Raw genomic sequence first — 5,000 nt, 5'->3', positions numbered from 1 at the left:
ACCTATGTTGCGCCTTAACCTAACCTATGTTGCGCCTTAACCTAACCTATGTTGCGCCTTAACCTAACCTATGTTGCGCCTTAACCTAACCTATGTTGCGCCTTAACCTAACCTATGTTGCGCCTTAACCTAACCTATGTTGCGCCGTAACCTAACCTATGTTGCGCCTTAACCTAACCTATGTTGCGCCTTAACCTAACCTATGTTGCGCCGTAACCTAACCTATGTTGCGCCTTAACCTAACCTATGTTGCGCCTTAACCTAACCTATGTTGCGCCTTAACCTAACCTATGTTGCGCCTTAACCTAACCTATGTTGCGCCTTAACCCAACCTATGTTGCGCCTTAACCCAACACACGTTGGGCCTTAACCCAACACACGTTGGGCCTTAACCCAACACACGTTGGGCCTTAACCCAACACACGTTGGGCCTTAACCCAACACACGTTGGGCCTTAACCCAACACACGTTGGGCCTTAACCCAACACACGTTGGGCCTTAACCCAACACACGTTGGGCCTTAACCCAACACACGTTGGGCCTTAACCCAACACACGTTGGGCCTTAACCCAACACACGTTGGGCCTTAACCCAACACACGTTGGGCCTTAACCCAACACACGTTGGGCCTTAACCCAACACACGTTGGGCCTTAACCCAACACACGTTGGGCCTTAACCCAACACACGTTGGGCCTTAACCCAACACACGTTGGGCCTTAACCTGCTCTGTAATTGTCATACGACGCGTTAAATTAGTGTAGTGTTGCCTAACTGCAACCCCCGCAATATAGTTTGCTACTCGCACTGCCCGGTCCCCAGAGTATCGCTTCATGTTAAACACCTTGCAGCTATACACTGTAATGCGGATGGCGGCAGGACGTACATGCTCAATGCCCTTCGCAGTTGTTCATTGGCATTCGCATGGCGAAGCACAGCCTACGTTGTGGTACGGCTTGTGGCAACTGTCCGCTGATGTTGTACGTCCAAATCACACACTGTACCGCACATTGGTCCTCATGTACTGAATGATACATCGTGGTACATGTGTGACCGTACCACGACTGCGCCAACAACGGCGAACCATACGGTCCAAATATTGTGCACTCAGCTACGTGTCGTCTCCCTATAAGAGCTGGATTGCAGTATGGTATGCCGTGGATGGCGATCAGCATGAGCCGTCTGTTGATGTAGTGGCGCGTGTTGTCAGACGTAGTCGTCTCTTCTCACACACCGTGATAGCATGGTGCACTGCGTTCCACATCTGCGACATGCGACAGAGGCCGGTTGACAGTCGTTCGCGCAATGGACATCGCATACGTACGGGGGCCACCTTCCACGTGTTCGCGAAGCGTGCACATGTTGTTGCGTGTATGTGGGCAGACATAGTGTGTCGTGACACCTGACACAGGCATGCAACAATCGTTGAATTTGCAAATGGCGATGGACGTCTACGTTTGCTGGTGACGTTACGCAAATGAAGAACTGGTAAGCCGTTGTGGTGCGGTTGTTCTCGCTAGAGGTGAATCAGTGATGGCGACGATCGGTTGAGCTACCAACCGGTTGTTTCAGCGATACCCACCATGCCCACGAACGTGAATGGCATGTGGGTGTGAAGCGATACGCGGCGGTGGCTGGGTGGGACCGTCCCCGGCCGGTGAGGGGGGGCCTTCCGGCGTGCTGGCCGCGCGGTGCGTGGGCGCACGCGCTACAGCCGGCTGGTGGGGGCGGCCAGTGGCAGGCGCGCCGGCCGACGGAGGCGGCAGGCGGCGCAGCTGCGCGCCGGCGCACCCTGCACGCGGCGCCGTGCGGCCAAAGTAGGTCCTCGCGGGCCCGGTGCGAAGCGCGGTGGACATCTGCAGTGTGCTGGTCCGATTGAGGACTGTGTGCGCTGAGGATGCGCCGCCGCCCGGCGCTCGGCGCCGCGACGCCGTCTGCTGCTCGGTCGCCTCTGCGGTTCTCGCAGGTGGATTGTATCGCAGCTGTGCGGACGTGTTGGCGCGTGCGCTGTGCTGGGAGAGTTCGCTTCGGCACCCAAGTGGGGCTTTTGTCCTTCTGTGGCGCTGGCGTTGGAGCTGCCGGCCACCGTAGGTGGCGCGTGTTGTCTCCCGCCGGCAATGCCACGACAGCACGCTCCCGGGCCTCTGTCGGCAGCGGCAAGCTCAGTTGGGAGCACGGGTGGTCGCACCTAAAGCGTCTACTCGCCAAACTCCGGGCGATTGCGCCTCTCTCGAACCCGACCAAGTACTTAGGACGGCGCTGCGCGCCGCCGGGACCTGAGAGGGTTTCGAGGTGTATTGTGCAGGGGAGCTCAGCCTCCTCCTGTTTGCAGAATAATTGAGCGGACGCTTGCGTGTTCGCGCGGGCCCCCGGGACACACTCCCGGGCGGCCGGCTGCTCAGCTCTAGTTGACGCAGCTCCCTGGTTGATCCTGCCAGTAGTCATATGCTTGTCTCAAAGATTAAGCCATGCATGTCTCAGTACAAGCCGCATTAAGGTGAAACCGCGAATGGCTCATTAAATCAGTTATGGTTCCTTAGATCGTACCCACGTTACTTGGATAACTGTGGTAATTCTAGAGCTAATACATGCAAACAGAGTCCCGACCAGAGATGGAAGGGACGCTTTTATTAGATCAAAACCAATCGGTCGGCTCGTCCGGTCCGTTTGCCTTGGTGACTCTGAATAACTTTGGGCTGATCGCACGGTCCTCGTACCGGCGACGCATCTTTCAAATGTCTGCCTTATCAACTGTCGATGGTAGGTTCTGCGCCTACCATGGTTGTAACGGGTAACGGGGAATCAGGGTTCGATTCCGGAGAGGGAGCCTGAGAAACGGCTACCACATCCAAGGAAGGCAGCAGGCGCGCAAATTACCCACTCCCGGCACGGGGAGGTAGTGACGAAAAATAACGATACGGGACTCATCCGAGGCCCCGTAATCGGAATGAGTACACTTTAAATCCTTTAACGAGTATCTATTGGAGGGCAAGTCTGGTGCCAGCAGCCGCGGTAATTCCAGCTCCAATAGCGTATATTAAAGTTGTTGCGGTTAAAAAGCTCGTAGTTGGATTTGTGTCCCACGCTGTTGGTTCACCGCCCGTCGGTGTTTAACTGGCATGTATCGTGGGACGTCCTGCCGGTGGGGCGAGCTGAAGGCGTGCGACGCGCCTCGTGCGTGCTCGTGCGTCCCGAGGCGGACCCCGTTGCAATCCTACCAGGGTGCTCTTGAGTGAGTGTCTCGGTGGGCCGGCACGTTTACTTTGAACAAATTAGAGTGCTTAAAGCAGGCAAGCCCGCCTGAATACTGTGTGCATGGAATAATGGAATAGGACCTCGGTTCTATTTTGTTGGTTTTCGGAACCCGAGGTAATGATTAATAGGGACAGGCGGGGGCATTCGTATTGCGACGTTAGAGGTGAAATTCTTGGATCGTCGCAAGACGAACAGAAGCGAAAGCATTTGCCAAGTATGTTTTCATTAATCAAGAACGAAAGTTAGAGGTTCGAAGGCGATCAGATACCGCCCTAGTTCTAACCATAAACGATGCCAGCCAGCGATCCGCCGCAGTTCCTCCGATGACTCGGCGGGCAGCCTCCGGGAAACCAAAGCTTTTGGGTTCCGGGGGAAGTATGGTTGCAAAGCTGAAACTTAAAGGAATTGACGGAAGGGCACCACCAGGAGTGGAGCCTGCGGCTTAATTTGACTCAACACGGGAAACCTCACCAGGCCCGGACACCGGAAGGATTGACAGATTGATAGCTCTTTCTTGATTCGGTGGGTGGTGGTGCATGGCCGTTCTTAGTTGGTGGAGCGATTTGTCTGGTTAATTCCGATAACGAACGAGACTCTAGCCTGCTAACTAGTCGCGTGACATCCTTCGTGCTGTCAGCGATTACTTTTCTTCTTAGAGGGACAGGCGGCTTCTAGCCGCACGAGATTGAGCAATAACAGGTCTGTGATGCCCTTAGATGTTCTGGGCCGCACGCGCGCTACACTGAAGGAATCAGCGTGTCTTCCTAGGCCGAAAGGTCGGGGTAACCCGCTGAACCTCCTTCGTGCTAGGGATTGGGGCTTGCAATTGTTCCCCATGAACGAGGAATTCCCAGTAAGCGCGAGTCATAAGCTCGCGTTGATTACGTCCCTGCCCTTTGTACACACCGCCCGTCGCTACTACCGATTGAATGATTTAGTGAGGTCTTCGGACTGGTACGCGGCATTGACTCTGTCGTTGCCGATGCTACCGGAAAGATGACCAAACTTGATCATTTAGAGGAAGTAAAAGTCGTAACAAGGTTTCCGTAGGTGAACCTGCGGAAGGATCATTACCGACTAGACTGCATGTCTTTCGATGTGCGTGTCGTGTCGCGCAACACGCTACCTGTACGGCTCGCAGTAGCCGTGCGCCGCGTGCGGAACCACGCGTGCTTCTCAAAACTAACGCCAATGTTGTGTGGTACGAGCGCTGAAGCGCTGGAGCGGCTGGCCTGCGGCACCTGGCGCCTGGCGCCGGTTTTGAATGACTTTCGCCCGACTGCCTGTCCGCTCCGGTGTGGAGCCGTACGACGCCCATCGGCCGTGAGGCCGTTGGACACAGAACGCTTGAACAGGGGCCGCCACACGCCTACGTCCCGCCTATGCAACTGTCTTGAAAGAGACAGTGTAAACTAAGAAAAGATCACCCAGGACGGTGGATCACTCGGCTCGTGGGTCGATGAAGAACGCAGCAAATTGCGCGTCGACATGTGAACTGCAGGACACATGAACATCGACGTTTCGAACGCACATTGCGGTCCATGGATTCCGTTCCCGGGCCACGTCTGGCTGAGGGTCGGCTACGTATACTGAAGCGCGCGGCGTTTGCCCCGCTTCGCAGACCTGGGAGCGTCGCGGCCGCCTGTGGGGCCGGCCGCGCCTCCTTAAACGTGCGATGCGCGCCCGTCGCCTGGCGGTTCGCATACCGGTACTTACTCGGTAGCGTGCACAGCCGGCTGGCGGTGT

The 5,000-nt window shown here is 56.0% G+C and overlaps 2 non-coding genes across 2 annotated transcripts; both read left to right on the top strand.

The window, feature by feature from the left end:
* The first annotated feature begins 2,417 nt into the window (after nucleotides 1–2,417).
* LOC124585914 lies at nucleotides 2,418–4,327 on the top strand. Its single transcript, XR_006974933.1, has one exon. It is a non-coding gene; the product is annotated as a small subunit ribosomal RNA (ribosomal RNA).
* Nucleotides 4,328–4,678: 351 nt separating this feature from the next.
* On the top strand, nucleotides 4,679–4,833 carry LOC124585909. The gene has a single exon (XR_006974928.1). It is a non-coding gene; the product is annotated as a 5.8S ribosomal RNA (ribosomal RNA).
* Nucleotides 4,834–5,000: the final 167 nt, after the last annotated feature.

The sequence above is a fragment of the Schistocerca americana genome, unplaced genomic scaffold (genome assembly GCF_021461395.2).
Source record: "Schistocerca americana isolate TAMUIC-IGC-003095 unplaced genomic scaffold, iqSchAmer2.1 HiC_scaffold_515, whole genome shotgun sequence".
Classification (NCBI taxonomy): domain Eukaryota; kingdom Metazoa; phylum Arthropoda; class Insecta; order Orthoptera; family Acrididae; genus Schistocerca; species Schistocerca americana.
The sequence above is the reverse complement of the archived record's forward strand: the minus strand, read 5'-3'. Positions and strand labels throughout refer to the sequence as shown.